The sequence below is a fragment of the Botryllus schlosseri genome, chromosome 13 (assembly GCF_051294905.1).
Source record: "Botryllus schlosseri isolate E-star chromosome 13, Bs_hap1, whole genome shotgun sequence".
Taxonomy (NCBI): domain Eukaryota; kingdom Metazoa; phylum Chordata; class Ascidiacea; order Stolidobranchia; family Styelidae; genus Botryllus; species Botryllus schlosseri.
The window spans coordinates 10,815,764-10,838,294 of NC_137248.1; the positions used below are offsets into that span (position 1 = coordinate 10,815,764).

Consider the following 22,531-nt stretch of genomic DNA (forward strand, 5'->3'; position numbering starts at 1 on the left):
TCCCTCCAATTGGGGGGTTCCGGTCCTGAGTAAATCTTACGCAAGGTTTATGCCACGCGGAGAAGACTATTCGTTAGTTTAGTTAGTTAGTAGAGTAACTTCGAGCTAGCCCAACTTTGGTAAACAATGTTATTTTGCCATTCCCAGAAAATAATGCGCTATTGAAATGATATCAGTATCGCTCACACGTACGAGACCATACTAAAAGAAAAAATCTATTTCGTGAGGTGCCCGTGATTGCAAATTCTCATTTATTCACGGAGTGCAATATTTACCCTTGCGGCCGCACTTGTACCTTCGTTTCAGACTTCCGCGATAACACTATTTGCCCCTGGCAATGTTCCCTCTATTTTTTCACGAGTCTGCGCGCCTGCGCGGCCCCTTGGACAACAGTGCGCTACGACTAAAAAAAAACATCACTTCGGATTTTTTGTGCGCAGCTTAGATTTTCTGTGCGCAGAGACCGTTTCAGCACTGCGCATTTGGGCACGTGCGCAGCTCAGAGGGAACATTGGTTGCGGCCCTGTGTGTGCCCATCACGTATTGCATTTTTTGACACAGCTTGTTTCTCTTACGCTCCGTGCAGTTTAGTGCCATATTTTCTAACTTCCTGTAATCGTTGCTGCTGTCCGGTATATTGAAATCTGTCATGTCTGGATGCTGAACAGTTGGAGATTGAAATTGTAACACTGCAAAATGACCTCCACCAAGCTGTAGCAAACGTTTGGTGCCTTGTTGACACGGAAAAGTACAGTGGTGTATGCCCAGCAGCTATGAAGGTTGCAAGCGTGTTTGGTTCAATTTATCGTTGTGAATCAGCCTTTTCGGACATGAACTTCATCAAAAACAAACACAGAACACGCCTCATTAATGCACACCTGGAACACTCACTCAGAGTTGCAGCGTCAAGTTACATATACCAGAGTACAGTGCACTAGTTGATAGCATGCAGTGCCAGAGGGTTCCCATGCACTGGCTGATATAGAAATAGATAACATGATGTCCAGTCTAAAGTGTGACATATGATTTATTTTAAAATTTCAGTTGACTGTTGTTGTATATTTCATATAAATATGGTGCGAAGTAATTCATGATTTCTTAAAAAATCTTAGTGACTAGCTAGTTGAAATGAAATGTTTTGGCGTCATGGCTAAAGACAACAATAAAAAACATGTCTTCATGAAGGGCCATGTTTAAAACATGTTTGTTTTAAATTGATTTTGCAACCCTACTTGTAAGATAATTTACTGTCTTCAATTTCACGCAATGTTGCGCGTCATGTATGCACACTGCACGGTGACCAGATACAGTGGACAATGCTGATTTCAACGTCAAATCATAAAAGTAAAATAGTAAGCACGTAAAGTAAGATTGCCAACGGTTTGTGTCCTGTCCAAAAAAACGAAGCGTTTTGTAGACCTCGGCATGTCTGGCAGCGTCAACATGTGATTTGTTTAACAAACACGAATAGGAGGCAGATCCAGAGCGAAGTCAAAAGATATGTGATGATAACGAGGTAAAGAACTGTGAATATTCCCTCTAATAAAAACGCATATCGGTAGAGATTTCGACCTCACTATAACTGCCATTGGAAGCGTTCAGACAAAAAGACTGTTGGTACTTGGTTGTAAAGGAATAGCATGAACCAAGGCCAGTTGAGTAGCCCATCGCCAATGACATCAAACGCGAAGGGGGCACATTTTTTGCCTTGTTACGTCATTACGTGGTCTGCCGGGTAATCTTTGAATACCGCGTACACTGTATTGATGCCGTCTGATTGTCTAAAAATCGCTTGTCTTTTAGTGTATATTTGGGGCAACTGGACAGCGGCAGATTGCAGTGAAACTTGCGGAGGAGGATCCATGATCTTATCACGACCGTGCTTGGACGGCTCCCGGAGCACTGTTCCAGCCCCGTTCTGTCCGGGAGGTCCTTCGAATAGTTCCAAGAGAATGACATGCAAGTGCCAAGTGCCCCCAAGGTAAAGTCATTTGTTAGCAATATATGTAACGCATCTCGATACCGTGTACACTGTAGGCCTATAGTTGGGTCCGAGTACATAGAAATTGTTTGTTTGTTAGTATATATTTGGGGCAACTGGACAGCGACAGATTGCAGTAAAACTTGCGGTGGAGGCTCCATGGTCTTGTCACGAACATGCTTGGGCGACTTCCGGAACACTATTCCAGCCCCGTTCTGTCCGGGAGGTCCTTCGAATAGTTCCAAGAGAATGACATGCAATACCGCCAAGTGCCCCCAAGGTAAAGTCATTTGTTAGCAATGCATGTAACGCATCTCGACACCGTGTACACTGTAGGCTTATAGTTGGGTTCTAGTACATACAAATCGTTTGTTTTTTAGTATATAGTTGGGGCAACTGGGGCAGATTGCAGTAAAACTTGCGGCGGAGGCTCCATGATCTTATCACGACCGTGCTCGGACGGCTCCCGGAGCACTGTTCCAGTCCTGTTCTGTCCGGGAGGTCCTTCGAATAGTTCCAAGAGAATGACATGCAATACCGCCAAGTGCCCGCCAAGTAAAGTCATATTTCTAAAAAATATATAGGCTACCTCATCTCGATATATGCTCGTCAATAGTCTTTATATAAAACTACGTATATATTGGAGACGTGCAGGATCAGGATTTTGAATTATAACGGACAGAAATCCGACAAGTAGGCTATTTCTAAAACAGGATTCACATTTTCCCCGAGTGACGGAGCCGGAACAGGACAGGATTTTTTTTTTATTTTTGCTGCGTTTTGACTTACTGTCTGTTTGCGACTATGTTTTGTATTGCCTTGAAGTCTGCTGAATGCAATGTAATGAACAGATAGGGTTATGTTGAAAAGACCCATGGAACAGCACCTTGATCGTTCGGCTGTCTGTCTTAAACCAGTTGTTCTCAACCGGTTGTCTGCGGGCCCCCGTGGGTCCGCGAGACATTTTCCACGATAGGGATCCACGATAGCTCTAAATTTGGGACATGATTGATAACCTAAATTGTGATTTCCAAGGCAAGGTCGGTAAGGTTAGACAAAACGCCAAAGTTGCATAATCATGTCATAATTGAGTTTAAAAAAGTGCAGTATGACCTCTGCGATTGCACGAGAAATAGTCGACGTGAACTTCTTGTAGGCTCATTTATGTTTTTTTTATCAATAACTCTGGTCAACAAAATATAAAAAATGCGGGCAGAACCGCTTGAAGTCGTTTCTGTGGTCTTGAAGGTTGCTGATTACGAATATCACATTAGTTTTGCCAGACTGACTCTAGTTTGGAAGATACGTATAACCGTAAAAACGCCCGAATTACTCTATTTACCCCTAAATATTTCACTTGATAGGAAGTAAATCGAAGATTTCTTTACTTTTATACTTTCCATAAATAGATGATAGTTGACTATACGAGGAATCCTCATGTCATCCTTCGTCATTCAATCAATATTAACATGACGTGATGCAAAATCTCTGTTTGTGAAAAAAGCAGTCTACCAAGCCTCAAAATTGTACTTTTGCATAACAGAAATATATTTTCTTCTATACCAAATTGCCAATCTACCAAGATGAAAGAGGAGTATAAAGCTATCAAATAAGTCCTTGTAAAGCTTAATTACAATACTGATATCCGTCTCTTGTCTTTTGACTAGTAAATGGAAAACTTTCTGCTGAGCCAACAAAGCGGATATATCTAGTATCCCTATCATACGAGAAGCTTAAGGCTGGTATCTTTGATGAACCTCAGATTAGAATACAAACTTAAGATTCCAATTCCATTCTGAGAAAGGAGCTCACTGCATAGAATTCATTCTAGGATGTAGTAGGCCTAAACAAAACTTTTTGTAAGATCACAATTCACAAAGCACCCAACCACAAACAGTTGATCCAAAATCTGGTATCCGCTTATGGAAGACTTTGCGCAAACATGAGCATTAAAGATCACTTCTTGTTCAGTCATCTTGATATATTTCCTGATCATCTTGGTGATTAGATAGAATAACAATGGGAAGGTGTCACTAAGAACTCCAAACAACAAAAGAAAGATATCAGGGTAGATGAGATGAACATATTATGGCAACTATTGCTGGAACCTTATGAGAGACTGCACTAATTGCTTACAAGGGGAAATCGTAAAAGAAACAATTTTGTTTTAGGATAAATTATTATTATTATATTCTAGTTGATTATTTTGAATTTACATTTTGTGTTGACATAAAACTGTTCGAATTAATGGAACGTTATTCGAGTATTTAGGCAGGTACTTATATCTATGATGGGAGGTTATTTATTTTCATGATATCCATGAAAGTCTCCGACCATGCAAAGTATAATACCCATGAATATAATGATGGTGTTGTGCCTGGGTTTAAAACAGTGTTCAGTGTGTAAAAATCAAGTAGATTGAATTTCTGAACTTTGTAATACGACTGAGCCGTTTTTTTATTCAGCACATATAGCGAAAATATATAATGATAATGATACATTACATTGCTGATGTTTTGAAAGTTTCCAAATTTCGGACATCTCCACTGTGTACATACATAACCGCAAGGCAGTAACTGCCGTACCCCAAACCCCCCATTTGCGGGGGGTGGCCCGAGCCGAAGGGAACCCAATATTATTTCTTGAATGAACATAAATTATAGAGTATTTTTGGAAAATGTTAGCAACTTTTTTCAATTTTATTTCGTGATTTATTGTTGCTACATGCCTGGATTATTCGGTACCCTTCCTCCAAGAAAAATAAGCATGATTTATAGAAATAGGCAATTCGGCGTCGGCCATTACCGCGCCACGACGAACCAAGATTTATGAAGTTTAGGCCAACATGGGACCAACATGAGAAGTACGTCAAAAAGATCGGCAGCGATAAAACCTTAGCTGAAAAGGACTGTCCTTGTCTTGACCGAAAAAGTCGATGTGTATGTCTAATTGTCCATGGGGCCTAAATGGCCGGCCCCTAATCTTCCTGTCCTGGCCATCTGAACCACACAGGACAAATGCCATCCCGGAGATAAAAATCATTTGTCAGTGAAGAAAGTGCTGTTTCGGGCCTGCATAACCGGTGACCTATTTGTTTCTCTGTAATTACACGAAGTTTGCGGTGTTATAAGTTACTCTGATTCGCATTATTACCCAGGATTTTCGAGCGTCGTAATTCTGGATCCATGTTATGGTAGATCAGAGGTGGTCAAAGTAGTCAAGAAAGCTACTCAAGTAGAAGTAGAAGTGGCGACGAAATACTCTACTCAAGTACGAGTAGAAGTACTTCTTCCATAAGCAACCTAAAACTACTTGAAGTAGAAGTAGAATTGACTGACTTTAAATCTACTCAAGTAAGTAAGTAGTTGTGAAAACCATCCCAATTCGTTCACATGGATTGTCAAAAGGTGCAAATTGAGCTATGCGAAAGGTGCCGAGATTGATTCATATTGATGCATACCAGGAGGTATCCAATTTTCGACAGCAGAAGCATTTGTCCGTATCATGGGATTAAAATGATAGTATTGATAGGGAAATATCTAAGGGGCACCCGAAAAGTTTTCGAGGTAATAAATTCTTTACTGCAATGAATGAAGTTGCGAAAGCAATGATATGTAAATGCGATACTAATCCCCTGTTTTCTCTAACAGCACGTTTTCAGAAAATATCATGGTATGGCGCCCTCCTCAATATTATAAGGCCCGTAGTTTAGTCGGAGAGGAATACGGATAAGTTGTATAGGATTGTGTAAAGTAAACACTTTGCGCGATTAGTAAACGTCAATAAAAAATATAGTGGACCGTTAAAATGCCATATTGTGTAGTTTTATTTCCGGAAATTGAAGGCATTACTACACTTGCTTTTATACTTCAACATGTATATTCTCCAGACAAAAAAAACTGATATTAGTTAGAACTTAAAGTATATGATACTGGGAATTGAAAGTGAAATATAAATACTACTTCTAAAAGCGATATTTCATGTCTTTAGTCCAGAAAGTTTCAAATGTGGTATGCTAAAACAGCTCTAAAACCAAAAAAAGTCAGAGTCCACTTTTCCAGATTAGGACACGGCATGGACACTTGGACAGTCTAGATTACGACATGATAAGTAATTGTTAGATTGTGAAACATCAGTTTCAAACGTTATGATGAGCCATGTATACTGTGATGAAATATTTCATATGGGCGAAGGGCGACAATGTGGTGTGAACGGAACCACGCCCACCCACTACCTAAATTATATTCACTGATACGTTGGTGAAATCATACTGGTTATTCAATTTCCACTGAGCTCCACTCAACTTTTGTGAAAATTAAATGTTGATACTCTGTGAAACAGCCCTGAAATCCCTCATGCTATCTTCCTGATTGGAGGATATAGCTACTTCTAATTGACAAACTGAAAATAGCGAAACGTAAGTAATTAGATCACAAAATATTACGAAGTAGAAGTAGAAGTAGCGAAAATCGGATCTACTTGAGTAAGTACCAGAAGTAGAGGAAAACCACTTGAGTACTTCGAAAAAGTAGAAGTACTTCGTTACTGTCCACCTCTGTGGTTCATAGATCCTTAGTTAGCATATCAAGGTCATCGGTGTGGTCACAAAGCGCAGTATTAAAATTGTCATTCCATTTCAGCATATGCTTGGGGCACCTGGTCGTCGTCAGGTTGCAGCCAAACTTGTGGCAACGGTGCCATCACCTTCTCAAGGCCGTGCATGGATGGCTCTGGGCAAGCTGTTTCGCCGTCATTTTGTCCAGGTGGTTCTTCGGAGGGTATCATGTTCGCGAATTGCAATACCATGAAATGCCAGCTAGGTAAACTCTCTTTGACGTAAAACAAATGCCGAACAATTTGAACAGTTTCATATAATATTCAAATGCCAGCTTCTCCTTGGGGCAAAGCCAATTAATTTACTTCTTAGATGGGTGTAATAGACTCGCTGTTATCAATCAACTTGCGAAAATAAGTAGTCAGTAAAATTAATTTCTGTATTCATGATTTTGAACGGTCAACTTGGTTTACTATCATCGTTTTTAAAGAGGCACACTACGCCTAAATGCGATGTGGTGATCAAAGATAAAATTATGAAAAATCTTTGGCAGCAGCCATTTTCTTCGCGCATTTCTTCACTGTTGCACTTTATCGACGCGATCACACAGAGAAGGAATTATAGTTGCCAGCAGAGATGAGTGGATTTGGAATTTATATGTCCTAATCCAATCCAAATCCGATTCGTATTTGAAATCAGACATGGGGTAATCGTGATTAGTAATCGTGATCGATTACGACGATTACAGCATTTTCAAGTAATCGTAATCGCAATCGATTACATTCGAAAAAATTCCGAAGTAATCGTAATCGTAATCGACTACTTCCCATATCTAATCGATTTCTTTGTGAAAGTACGATTACTTTTTATTTGTACAAGGCCTATGAAATGAAATGAAAATTCGAGAACAAGGAAGAGATGTTATACCAGTTACGTGATAGCATAAGCGTCTGATTTTCAAATGCCATTGCTCATTATTACGTCACAAGTAGCCTATTAGCTTTGCTAGTCATTGCGTAAGAAGTATCCACAGTAAATAGATATTGAATGTACGTACATTAGTGTGATAGTAAGAACACCCACCGTGCTGTTTATCAGCTTATCCACACGCCATAGTACCTCGCAGCAGGATAATTAATCACCACTTTGCCTAGTTTAAAATAGTAACTTGTGCATTGATGTTTGGTTATGCTTAGTTAAACGCAGTTTGACCGTTGCTGATTGACCGAGCAGCAGGCCTATGTAGTACGTACGTACACCGGACAAAGAGTTGAAATTTTGTACTCGTCAAATAAAACGAAGCATTAAATATCAACAGCTGCTGATATATATCATAACCGAGTCGTTTTTGCCGTTTTTCGTAACGGCAGCTTGCACTACATTATCAGTATTAAGTTGAAGGCAGAGTTTTATATTCTCTTAATCTTATTCTCATATGACTCTACTGCCGTCAAAGCCATGGGCTTATATATCATGTTAGCGTGGAATATAGCTAGAATCAGAACCAAAACAGCAATTCGTCCCCAGTCTAAACGTTGGTCTTTGGCCCCATAGGGTGATATTTTCAACTTGAAGACTGAATGTCGTCAATAACATTGGTAATTGCATTATTATATTATTATTAATATTTAATCCTCTCTCTGCCCACGATGGTCAGATCTACGTCTGGTATCTTGTTATAATTACTTTAGTGTATGTTGTTAATTCATGGCCTCCGCTCTGTAATATAATCAAAAGATATTGTTGTATCCCAAACGTAGCAGAATAAAAGAAAAAACTTTCGTGAGACGCACACACATATTGTCATGTCTTTAATGCTCTATGGGTGTCCGGGAGTGGCATTTGCATTGTGGGATCAGATTGGAAGGACCAGACTATAGTCACGCCCACCCAGTGCGGCTATATTGACAATGGGCACATACCCTAAGTTTCGGCCAAGGTCTTTCTTTAGTAGCACACTTCGTGAAGTCGCGTGTTGGTCGAAACTGCATATGTCTTTTGGTGTGTCGTGGCACGGTATTGGCTGTAACCTAAATGCCTATTACTATAAATTATGGTTGCTTTTAAAACAAAAATCAATTTAAAGGGAACATGTTTAAAAGAAGGCCCCTGTTTACAGCCCTTGTTTAAAACATGTCTTTTTATTATTTCTTTTTTTATGCAATGACGTCACGAATGTGGATTGACATTGACAATTGAAAATATTGGGTAAATATAGCTCCTTTGACGAAATATCTTTAATATAACTGTCGAACCGACTATTTTGAGGGGTTCCAACCCTCCTATATCGATGTATGTCGGCTAAGTCTGGTGGCAATTCTCCGTAGGCTCATACAACATGTTTTTCGAAAGCATTTACACAAATATGGAATAATTTTACAACTTGAAAAAACACAATTTTCCAGTTAGATAAATTTCTCGAAAATACTCCATAATTTATGTTGGTTTACGGAATACTTTTGAGTCCCCTTCGAGCTCGCTCCCCACCCTATTGGGAAATTTGGGGTGCGGCAGTCATGGACCTGGCAAGAATGTAAATCGTTGGGTGCGATAAATCGTCCACTATAAAAATGGGCAATATTTACATTATGACGTAACAAGCAAATGACGCATCTTATTAATGGAAGTTTGTTATCTTATTAGGCCTTTTCAGCGCAATCCACAATTGTCTTCCAATATAACTTCTAAGATGCAAAATAAATGTAATCGTGGGTAATCGTGATTACTTTTCCAATGTAATCGTAATCGTAATCGACTACTTCCTGATTTTGCTGTAATCGTAATCGTAATCGCGTCATTCAGGAGTAATCGTAATCGCAATCGATTACATTCATGAAGTAATCTTCCCATGTCTGTTTGAAATTCAGAAAAAATGCTAATTTATGCAAGGGAGGAATTGGAAATTTATCTTTCACAACCAACAATACTCTTGAGTCTTGATTTGAAATAATTTTGCGTAGGCCTGCACCTTTCATGTTCATTGGCATCGAGTGTATCATAGTGTAGCATACCATAAGTACATTATTGACTGATCTGAATAAAGTTTGTCGCCATTCTCCACACGACATGTCAATCTCCCAGAAAATCGGTAAATCAAATCCAAATCCTAATTCGTTCAGAAAAAATTCTCTGATCCTGATCAAAGCCAAATCCAAAAAAATCACAAATCCGTTTGTTTCAAATCCTAATCCTAATCCACACTTGCGTAGTGTGTTAGTTTTAATATCCAATACAAGCCTGCGTATTCTTTGGTTGCAATATATCCTGTATACCAGTGGTCGGGAACCTTTTTTGCCCGAAGAGCCATATTAGCCCTATTTTTTCCATCTCAACTCTCAAAGAGCCATACATGCCAATCAACTGTTACGTCAAATTGGAAATTCGTGACGTCATGGTAGCACTAATTCGAACTCACTGCATGGGATTCCTCGTGTGCGCCACATTTTCTCTGTAAAAACTGATATTTATTGTTCGAAAATAAAGCTCGAAACGAGAGGTAAGAGGCAGACGGGCCAAGCCTCCACCAAGGATAACGCAATTCCTTGTATAAGTAGCTTAGAATTTATTAGAACTGATATTAATCGAATGTGACTGTCACACTGATTACGAAAATCCAAGGGCGTAGATAATAAAGTCAGCTGATCCGGGAGAATGCTAATCATGTAATTAAAAACTGCTAATCGGGACGCATCTCAGGCGGAGATAATAAAGTTAGCTGATCCGGAATATTGCTAATCGCGACTCATCAAGATGGAAAGGTTACGCCCGATGGTTAGTCGAGGGGTCCCGAGTTTTCAATCAAGTGGCGTTATCTGTTACATCATAATGCGAAAACGCGTTAAAGGCCATCAGTTGTCAATTTGTTGAATGAAACAGCTATGTCTCATGTGACATGAAAATCATCATTTTCAGCAACAGCAGCCTGCTGATAGCGACACTGCCACTGTAATATGTCGAATTATCATCATCGCGAAATTAAGGTCGTGTCCAATTCGTTCGGTACAGCTAAGAAATGGATTATAGAATATTGGTATCGCTCTGCAATGGCGGGTACATAATTAGTGAAGCTATTACCTAGGAGACCATTGGCACGGTCATTATCGGAAATATTTTTGCGTAGGAATGGTAAGCAGTTTTTATCGATAACAAGTTATCTATAGTTTGTTCCGGTTTGATAAATCAAGAGATTAACACTAACTTTATGCGCTGCGATCAACCGGTTTCCTTAATCATGGGTTGCTAAATCATGACGAAGGCGATAATCGACTTTTATTGCTAATCGAACTTTATTATCTCCGCCCTAAATACTTATCTACTTCTCCATTCTCAAAGTATTCGGCGGTAACATAACGTTGCGCTACACGCATAAATTTTATACTACACAGAACGTGGAGAAAACGGAACGTGGATAGCTATGGCGTTGTTTGTGATTCGAGTTTGTAATTGCGAATGTCACATCCACAGCAGTTCATTTCGCGCCGTAGATCAGTAAGACAATGTGTATTTGAAAACTGCGTTTTGAAATGGGCGGCGCCATATCTGCTGTGCTCTTCGACTTAACGTATCGCACAATTCATGATTTCGATTCGGATACATCGCCAGGAGGTTTGAGTCAGTAGTCATTTCAATGGGGTGGGTTCGAATCCCATCGCTGCCACCACGCCAGGATACAGAGCCTGTACTCCCTGTTGCACCACGAAACGATGTCGCCACACGATAAACGTTTATTACAGAAGAGACATCTTAACAGCACGAAGTCGTTATGTCAGGCAACTAAATAAACGGCGCAATGGGAGAACTAATCATTAGCGTGCCAATTAACAAGTGCCGAGATTCGGCTCCAGTATATTACAAACAATACCGGCGCATGGAATTTGCGAGTGATATTGGCCGCCGGCGTGACAGTAACTTATATTTGATGATTTTGAAGAGAGGGGGTCCGAGCCCCTAAACCTGAAGACGGCATTGTCTTTACCTCTCAAATACATGTTTATACTGCCACGAGAATAGTTATTTTGGCCGTGATGAAAATTTAGCAACAAGTCGCTACGATATTGATCAATTCAGTACAAAAATAAATATTTGACAAAGAGCCATATCTTGTACCCAAAAGAGCCATATATGGCTCGCGAGCCATAGGTTCCCGACCACTGCTGTATACCGTACCGTGTGATCTACTGTTTTTGTAGTTCACTTGAAATAGATACTCGTAGATGATTTTTGCCGTAGTTTTTAGGATCGGATCACTGTCATTTCCAGAATCCGGCCCAGGAGTCGGATCGGAGTTAGACCAAAGAATTGAAAAGCAGGATCGGAGTCGGACTATAGATTTTGTCGATCCGCCCGCTCTCCACCTGCGGCATTTTTGCGCCACAATACCAAACTCCGTTGCAATGCAACATTCGAGGTTGATTTTGAGAGGTTCCGGGACCACGAGCAGAATACAATCTATATTTTCGCAATCAATACCGCGCTAGCTTTCGATTGATACCAATTTTAGCAATTTTCGCGCTCGCCAAGCCGGTCACATATAACCTTAAAATTCCCTTTGGTCAAACGGAAAGTGTGACGTAAACCAATCGCAGTGAGCCGTGAGATTTGCTTGTGTCCACGCCATTCTAGGACACTATGGTTTGACAGTATGATTAACGTTTTCAGCAATATTCGAACAATGCATTTCGTGATTTTAGGCCGAAAATGTTGTTGGAAATGTTTTTGACATAATTAGTGACACTTTTAAATGTCTAGATGTACTTCCGGTTTGGAGTCAGCTGCGACATATTTTTAGAATACACTTGGGGGGTATGGGCACCGACGAGTTGCTCCAAAAGCTGCGGCGGTGGCACCCTGACTTATTTACGGCGATGCTTAGACCGCTCTCAACAAGTTGTCGCACCAACATTTTGTGAAAAAGGGTTATCGTCCATACCATTTCAGTGCAATTCGTTCGCGTGCCCAGGTACAATATCACGTTCAAGTTTATTCTACAATCTTTACGTGCCCGATTCATCGGTGAATGTTTAGGCTAATCCTGCAAGGTTTAAGAAGTCTTTGACAAAGGACGAAGATCCTCATCGTATTGTAGTCATTTAATTTCGTCCCGTTCGGAACCTTGATTTTTATGATTTTCCAGCGTCAGTTGCGCGGTTCCGGTGGTCCGGCACATACTATCCGTTAACTCGATGTAGTAAGACATGCAATGCTGGGACCCAAAAATTCGGACAGTACTGCTTCGACAACGTCTCGAAGCAAAACGTCGGCAGATATTTTTGTCGCGGAACAATGCAACCGACGAAGATGGAGGAATGCAATCTGGGAGAGTGTACCTGGGGTGAGAAGACGGTATAGAACAAGGCGTTCAAGGCATGATTTTAAAAAGCCGCTCACGAAAACTCACGAATTTGCGCGCTCACCACGCGTATTACCGTCGAAACTACTCATGCATGGTAGGACTCTAAATTTCCTAGAATAGGAACATATATTTAGAGATCCCTGGGATTTTCCACGTGAGCCTGACTCTTCTCATTGGCCGCAGTATCGCACAGACACCTTTTAATTTGTGTAATAAGGAGTTTTGGAGCATAAAGTCAACGCCATGCTATGTTAGTCTTGGCGTCTACTTTGGGATTTGATGTGTCGATATTGATTACTCATGAGCAATAATTTGGCCAACATATGAAGAGATTAGGGTTGCATTTAAAACAAAAACAAATTTAAAACAAACTTGTTTAAAACATGTTTTTATTTTTTTTAAATATTTTTTGAAACCATGAAGTCACGAATATTCAATTGTGGCGTCATAGTGGATTGTCATTGACAATTGAAAATGTAAATATAGCTCCTTTGACGAAATATCTTCGTATTATTGCTGCTGAACCGACTATTTTGAGGGTTCCAACCATCCCATATCCTATATGCGTCGGCTATATCGGGTGGTACTCGTCCGTGGGCTCGTACGCCATGTTTTTGGAAAGTATTTTTACTCAATCATGGCCTAATTATACAACTCGAAAAAAACACAATTTTTTTGTAAAAAGGCCTTTGTTTAAAACACTGCTAAAAACATGTGTTTTAAACAACCCTTTGTTTTAAATGCAACTTTTATCGTGTTACTTGTTGGATTTCAATTTATACTCATTTTATTTCAGATTTTCTTCCACTTTAAATTTGGCGATGTGTTACCGAATCACACGAAAAGAAAGCAACTAACAGCTTTGCCGACTTCCTCAGTTTTTCGACGAAGGAACTATCAATTTTAATCAACCAACCGTTGATCTGAAACTATATTGCACAATTCGTATAATTTCATCGTTCAACTTTCGAATAGGGACCGTCACGCACTTGCATATTAGCTATGTTTGTTTTTGTATTTGAGGTAGAGTACTATGCCATCGAAAAAAGCTTCGCCAGTCTAATTTCAAGGGACTCTTTCCATCGAAAACTCAGAAAATGATCAGGTAACATAAGACAGAAGGTGCAGAACTAGAAAGCACAGCTACAGAATTGAATGGCTCTACCGCTGAGTTACATTGTGCAACTATAGAATATGAAGAGACCCTGGAGGTTCAAAATTATACATCTCAAATAAGAACTTGGACGTGTAAAGCACATTCTTCAACAGAGATACTGAAACAACCATTGGCAGACAAATTTTTGTGACTCGCCTACAACGTTGATAGCGACTAGGCACTAGCAACTAGGCAGGTGCTCAATCTGTTCATGTACAATGGAAAACAATAAATATAACCTTAAAAACCAAATGTTTGGGTCTCGAATTCGACTGTCGGCGTCGCGGAAAGGCTGCTATGACAAAGCACTCGGATAGTTGCCTTCACAAGTACTGCGCAGATGCGAAGAGACGCATTCAGAGTGGTGGCCGCGTCCTTGCAAATATTCAAGATGCGCCCGACTTGCTCCAAAAGCTACATACGTTTATAGTATGCGGCATGGAATCAATCTTGTAGTTATTCAAGTTTCACAGGAGTTGCGAATGCATCGCGCATGCTAAACGAGGTTTTGATGTTCGTTGAAAATTCGCTAAAACGACTGGAATGCTTCAAGTCTTTTCATATCACTGATAGCGGTGGAGTTGGAAAAGCATTGCCGTTGCTCCGATGCTATGCCCGACTCGCTGAGTGATGCGGAAAGCGCCAATTGACAATTTCATTGAAAATTATGAAAAATTGTTGAACTGGTTGGTAGAATACTGTGATAATAAATCAACAACAAGACATGCATCAAGGCACTATCCCAATCTTACTTGCTTCAATTGGAAAAGTGTTCTACCTACTTTCACCTGCGATTACTCCAACGGTTGGTAAACACTTTCCACTCACCTCACAAAGCAATACAAAGTTCCACGTTTTCATTCTTTTCTGCCAGGCCTATTAATTTCTAATTTATTAATCCCATCAGTGGCGGGGCATCAACAGAGAATATCAGTGCATTTTCCGCAAGCTATCTGGCGAAGCACGAAAATATAACACATTTTTTCGAAAATATGTACACAATTACGGCATAACTATTATGCAGCGTTTGAAAACAAAAACATTTTTTAAAGGCATTTTTTAAAACACTTTTTAAAACAGTGATTCTCAACCTTTTTAGACTCGCGGGACCCTTTCAAAATGAAAAATAGTTCGCAGCACACTAGCACATGGTGGTTTTGAAGTAGCTCGCCGGTTTCTCAGAAAAGTGTCTATGCTTTTTAAAAAGTTCCCCTTCAATTTACTTGACGCCATAGCTTCATGTGACAATTTTACATGACAGAAAAAGGCAGTCTGGTACATTCGTCACCACTTCGTCACCGGTGACATAGTATAACGCTACCCTACAAACATATATTTAACGACAGTGCCGGTAACCTGCAACCTAACAATCATAATGTGGATGGCTATGTTTGCAAGTCGAATATGTAAACGTGAACTTCCTTGCAAAAGTTCATTTCTCGCTTATGATTAGGTGGACAATGAGGATTTGAAAATTGCATTGCCACATTCCACGTAGGCGCCGCCATGTCTGCTCTTCTCTGAGATTATTCAACGTATTGTGCAGAACTGAATTCAGTCTTCAAAGCATGCGATATGCCGGGTAAAGCAAATTAACGGGGATATTGATTACCTGCATGACAGCAATTTTGATTTGTTAAATGTACAAACTTCACATCGAGCCCGATTTAGATTATTGACCTTTTGCTATAGCTAGAATTATTTTGCGTATAATTTCAAAATTTCGTAGAAATCTCTCGCGGTACCCCTGCGAGACGTAAACGGCACACTAGTGTGCTGCGGCACACCAGTTGAGAACCACGGGTTCAAAACATCTTTTAAACAAAGTGTTTTAAAAACACCATATATTTTAAATGCAACCCTATACTGACCACTACTTTCTACTATTTCGCTGCTCTGTGCTACTAAAGAAAGCTCCTTGGATCTGCATGTGCGATCAGGATTGCAAGAGAACTCAGAGCAGGGATGGGCAATTATTTTCCTCCGCGGGCCAAATGAGAAGTACAAATACGTTGGCGGGCCAAGTGAAATTTTTTAGCTATATTCTCCAGCGTATTTTAAATTTATTTCTAAATTACATTGTTAATAAATGCCGCTCTTTGAATAATGTGTTGATGTTAGGTAATTAGAAAGTGACAATTAATTTAAAAATATCTATTTGCCGTCAGGATTCGAAACAATGTTAACATGATACTTTTTTAACTATCTTTAAACCCCTATCGCCCTATCCACGTTCTTCCATTAAGACTCTAAAACAGTGGTTCTCAAACTTTTTTAGGCACCTCTCCCTTTATGATAGTGAAAGTTTTCGCGCCTCCCTTATCATAATATCACAAAATATTAAAAAGTGCAACCAGAATGCTAGCAATCCAATGGTGGCATGGAAGGTTGTGGCTATTGGTATATGTGTAGCTATAAGTGTAATTCTAATCTAATTCCGATAAACTGTAGATGTAATTATAATCTAATTCGGAAAAACTATGTAGTTATAATTCTAAATCGAGCCTAATCTGTAAAATGCGTGTAGCTGTAGTTCCTATTCTAATCTAATTTGGTAAATAATAGTTTGGAAATTGTCTAGTGGTCCTAGTCTGGTTGGGACAGCGTCCTGGCCGATATCGGCAGGACAACCTAGTCGTTTTGAAGTCCATGGTCGCGTGTGCAGTCAAGCAAAATTAGCAACCCAACAGAGAACATCCGCAGGTATCCTTTGCGCAGGGGCCATGCTAATCTTCTCTGTATCGTTCCAATTTTAGTATGTGTACCGCCGAATTACATACATCTCACTATTCATTCTGCTCGTATGAACACGGGCGTGAGTTGGTGTCGGGTTTATATATTCAAGCGATCGGCGTCACTTCTCATCTTCACGTTAAACGAAATCGAATGAATACTGATCTCCCGAATGTCATGTCAAGTTCCTGTCACGTTTGCATTGCCAAATACAGGCATGAGCTATAAACGACTTCAATCACACACATTACACGAGGTCTGGCGATATAACGTGTATGGGAATTGGACATGGTATTGTGAGCGCAACAGCCATATTCCAGTCCAGATATTCGAAATTATCGAAGTGCAATGTTTGGCTAGGGAGGATTCATTTTAAGCAGCTGCTGTGTGCAATCGTATTTTAGATCGATCTCATTACTGTTTCCGGGGTCTTTTATTTCAAATTAGAGAACAGCATACAGAATCCAGCGGCGCCTACAAACACTAGAAATGCCTTTCTTACGATGTGTGATGCTTTTGAGTCGCAAAAGGTTGATAAAACTCAGACTTGGGACGCACTCTAACAAGTTTTTGCACTACTGGGTGACGCCATACCACCTTCGGACAAACTTTCAAGTAAACTAGGGAAAACAATTAGAGAAAAGTTGAGCAATATTGGTTTAGAACAGTGGTTCTCAACCTGGGGGGCGAGCCCCCCCTTGGGGGGCGTGAAAGCTTCTGAAGGGGGGCGCGAAGAAGCGGTCAACTACAAACAATTTTCGCGCTCTGCACGATTTACCTCCAATTCATGCGTGTTTCTCTCTCTATATAGCGATTTTCATATTTTTGAATTCTTTCATCAACAGTCATAACCTTCCATGCCATCAAACAATCTGTTGCGGTTGCTAGCATCCCCCTTGGATTTTGTGATACGACAATAAAGGGCGCGCGAAATTTTTCAATATCATAAAGGGGGGCGTGACTGAAAAAGGTTGAGAATCCCTGGTTAAGAAGTAACCATTGACAGCATTCGGCAGTGGTGTAGCATATCGGCTTGCTAACAAAACCATAGGTATTGGGTTCGGGTCCATGGCGCGCCATGGCATTCCATTTTGAAAACTTCTTTTTCACTTTGAGCAGGAAACATGGTTATAACACCTGGTGTGCATCAAATCATTTGGCATGCCATGAAAAATCATCTCGCTCGTCAATCGTGGCGTGAGTGCCAGGGATTGGCGTGCGGCGCCCAGGGTTTTGAGTCATTGCTGTATAAGAAGCATTTTTTGTATTTTTGTTTCGATATAGCGCCGCGATTTCGTGATTACTAGTCTTCTCGCCATTCTACGGTCGCTTGCACGTGCCCACTCTACAGCTGCTACTTTCAAACGCTTTTAGACAAATCTTAACGACTTTCCTGCGAGCTTATTGCAGGCTCATTGATGTTTTTTTTAATCTATAATCTGAAGAATTAGACATGGATACGCATCATTTTTGAGATTTTCAAAATTATGGACAAGCTCACTGATCACCCATGCGTTGGATGGAAGTGTATGAGGAATAAAGCAGCACTAGCAATTTTATTTATTCCACAGTGCTTTAGTTTAAATTAAAAAAATATTAGTATAAATTTAAACTTATTCCAACGGATAATGACGACAAAATTATAAAATAGACTGTTGAATCGAAGAAGTTGATAGGCCCAGCAGTTAGGTTTAATGGTACACTTCATACAAGTCAGCAGTGTTAGAAACAAGTCACTATACCTTCGAGTCACAAGTCATCTCGAGTCATTGCACATTTTCACCTGACTCAGGTCAAGTTACTTGATTTTTGTCAAGTCAAGTCATGTCACGAGTCAAGTCACAAGTCAAGTCATGTTGCATTCACGAACTACGAGGCATGATTCAAAGTCGTTAGATATTGCTAGCTGTTTGAAACACAGATTGAGTAACATAAATTACATAAGTAACTGTATAGCCTCAGTTTATAATGATCAGCCAAAATGGAGGATGTAATACGAAGCCCCAGAAAGTTGAAACAAAATTGATTTGTTGCAATACATTCCCCCCTACTGTCCTATACATATCCATGAGATACAGTTTAACCCTGGTCCAATTGCTTAGGAGTATTATTATCAATAATATTATGTATAAAAACATTTAGTGGTGCTTTTCGCGTCAGAGGCTTTTTTCACCACGCCGATTGAGACATTTTGACCAATATGATTCCGGAAAATATCATAAAAATACAAAATGAGCGAGTAGTTAAATGTGACGCTTTGATTTCCGTATAGATTCCAGTAGGTCGGCGATAATGTTGCTGTCCGTATTAAGGTTATACAGCTGCTTAGGAGCAATATACACGTAAACTTTATTCGTTCGATTTAAATCATGTAAGAGAGTTGAGCACTGAACACTGTCAGCAGTCTAGAACAGAAATACACAACTATTAGATCACTTTACCACAGTGGTGGGGAATTTCGGAATTTCTGGTGGGGAATAGACTCATTTTGAAAAAATCTTTACAGTAGCATTCTCCTTTATTAAATGTCGTGTTGAAATGCCGACTCAATATTTCATAGCTCATTTGCAATTCACCGATTCATATTATCAGTGCCTCCAATTAGCAAGAATCGCCTGAATAGCGACACGCGATCTCCAGAAATGTTTTTATTCATTTCATTTGTACACCATAATCGGTCACGAAACGTAGTGATAGAAAAATTCTGATTCGTTGTAATAAGAGCTCATATTGCTGATCATGTATTCAAGGGAGATCGCGGACTCGCTAATTGATGGCACATCCGGACTCGTTACAAATGAAATTACGTATTTATGTTATTTCAAGTTCTTTTAGTACTGTGAGAAAGTGTAGTTTACTGCAGCTTATATATATATCGCACGCATGAGCTCGTCAACACCAGGAAGTTTGTCTGACCCATGTATTATTCGGCATTTACGCATGTAAATTGATACTACTCCGCAACATTTGGAAAATTTGCAAACCCCTCCTATTTTTCTGTTGGCTGCGCGCTGGGGTAGATACATAAGAGGCGCGTTTACGGTTACCAGTTCACCGCTGCGTTAATTTTATTGTGTACTGATCAATTCCGGGGATCTTAACAATCCCCAATAGCACGTACTATTTACTAAGCAAAGTCTTGCAAAATTTTATTTGAGGTAGCGCTTTAAAGGGTGCATATGCATATAGAGATGTTAGGTGGGGAATGAAGGCTTGGAATAAATCGGAAGTGGGAAATTAGGATAAAAAGGTTGGGAACCACTGCTCTACTACTAATTTACGACAACGTAAGCTGAAAGCTCTTATAATTTGGTCCACTCATAAGTCACACCAGCAGCGTAAAGCAAACAATCCGAACACGTACAAGATACAGCGATTTAGCCGACACAGATTACTTGATGACTTGAAATTGACTCGTAAATTTTGTTTCAAGCGCGAGTCAATCCACATTTCTGAAACGCCGAGTTGAGTCAAGTCACGTCATTTTTGCAGAGTGACTCAAGTCCAGTCAAGTCATACGAAAATGCTCACTCGAGTCTGACTCAAGTTATCCGATGCCGACATCTCAGCTTAGTATCACTGACATAGTAAAGTTCGTTGCAGCGGACTATAACCCTATATAATAACAAATAAGGTAATAATTAGCCTCGGGCCTTGCGAAGGACATTTATTAGATAACCAAATCGGGAAATAGATATTTCGATCTATTGCATCCAGCACCATATTCATATTTCACATCGATATTTTTATAGAAATAGCGTGTACTCGTCATCCGCAATGAACGATTTACTTTTCGTTATTCTTGCCAATATGTCAACGCATTACGTGGCAGCAGGTTGGTGTAGGATACTCGCGAGTTTTCGCTTATGTTTTTGGATTTCCGCATACATTGTTCTTGACAGACCCTTGCAATGTGAATTTTTTGTGGATGCGACAAGAGAAACGGCCTGTGCTGGGGAACAGGACAAGACACTCATTACTGTACCTGCAAAGTAGGGTTTCAAGAGATGACAGATAGCTATTGTTTTTGTGATCAATGATAACTAGGGCAAGTTTTTGCAACTTTTGCAACTTTTTTTACAGCTTTCGGCAGCTTCCTAAATACTCGTAAGATATGTAGAATGCTGTTTTAAGCTGTTAGAAGGAATCTTATAGTGCAACTTTTTGCAACTTTTGTCCATTTTTTCCATGCAAATTTTTGCAACTTTCTCGATTTTTCATGAAAGTATTTTCGATTTTGGTGAAATACACGTCCAAATCGACTGAAACACCGTAAATCAGCACCGAAGTAACGCTTTTACGGGTATTTCGGGAGTTGAGCCGGAAAATTGACCTTTTTTTAGTCAACCGAGCAAAATGTGGTCAAAATGCAACTTCTGCAACTTTTCCACTTTTTTCAAAAATAAATGCAACTTTCCACGGATTTAACTGCAACAAAAACTTGCCCTAATGATAACTAATAAAGCATTGTTATCCATGGCATTAGACATCTAGCAAATCTATCAATTCGAAAGACAATCATAATACAGGGTATATTGTCTCACATAGGTGACACGCGGGCGTCGTTTCTACGCAGTACAGTGATGTTTTCGTTCATATCAATATGAAAGGCAATGCACATCACCACGTGCGATTTATTGGTGTCAATATGATCAGCATATATCATTGGCGGGAACAGCTATAGCCTATGACATTCAGAACTAATGATATCGCTATTTATGGCGCGTTATTAAATACACTAGTCAGCTAAATTACGGCATAGTCTGCGGGCTCATTTGTACGGCCTCACTAGTCACGTTGGCAATTTTTTGCTATGCCAGTGTCCAATAGATTGATGATCATGAATTCGTTCGAATTGCGGCTATCTGTTAGTATAATTTGCAACTGCCTAAAACTGTCATAAAAGCAAATCTGTTGCCTTGTCGGAAGGGCGTTTGTGAAAATTCAATCATGCCTGCCGTGGTCGTTAGCCGCGTAATGTTTTGCAGTATGGAACCTGCACTTTGAACAGGTTTTATCATCATAAAATAGCTTATAAAGGACTGGGTGCATGTGTGTCAATAGAAGCCATCTACAGCACAGTACTGCAACATCATAAGACCATTACAACGCATTATATCTCCGATTAGGTAAAACGTGTTCATGTTCACTGTTCATGTTCATGGCAGATTTTGCACGTCTGCTCTTGTCGATACGCGCAAAATTCGTTTTTCTGTATTCAACCAGCATTTGAACAGGTTATACGTTGCTCGTGTATATGATATATAGCTTGATGCACGTGTATTGATAAGAGTTATCATTACAAAAAGACTGTAACCGTCCATGACCGATACAACGCCAGATATCTTAGATCAAAGGAGGCGTGTTAGTAAACAATTGCGTCCGTCTCACGGCCGAGACCCGATTCGATCAGGATATACCATCTCGTCTTGCAACAAGTCGTTATATTGACCACTACAGACTGGAATATCCGAAATATCTCACAGATTGATGTTTTCACGTGCTGAGTTTTGATTTACGTGCTGATGTGCCGATGTGGCAATCGAAATCGTGCGTTGAATGTTGGGTGTTGACTTGCCTTGAGATTAAATCTGTTTTATTCGTGATGTTGACGATTTGGTGTGAACACGAACAATGAATTAACGTAACATTTTTGACGAAGTAGACGTGCCAACAGTGCATGTGCCTTGATTACATACGCCTCATTATTTATTCTACTCGGAGGCACACAGACGTGAGTTGGCGTCGGATTTA

At 39.9% G+C, this 22,531-nt stretch overlaps 1 protein-coding gene, 1 long non-coding RNA gene and 1 other non-coding gene across 3 annotated transcripts in view; 1 reads left to right on the forward strand and 2 right to left on the reverse strand.

Moving 5' to 3' along the window:
• Positions 1-22,531, reverse strand: part of LOC145454493 (uncharacterized) — a 426,394-nt gene that overhangs the window by 286,614 nt on the left and 117,249 nt on the right. The gene's annotated exons all lie outside the window — the stretch shown is intronic.
• The window catches only part of LOC145454176 (matrilin-1-like), an 88,960-nt gene that overhangs the window by 21,917 nt on the left and 44,512 nt on the right, over positions 1-22,531 (forward strand). The window lies entirely within an intron of this gene.
• On the reverse strand, positions 16,715-16,824 carry LOC145454862 (U6 spliceosomal RNA). The gene has a single exon (XR_013920248.1). It is a non-coding gene; the product is annotated as a U6 spliceosomal RNA (small nuclear RNA).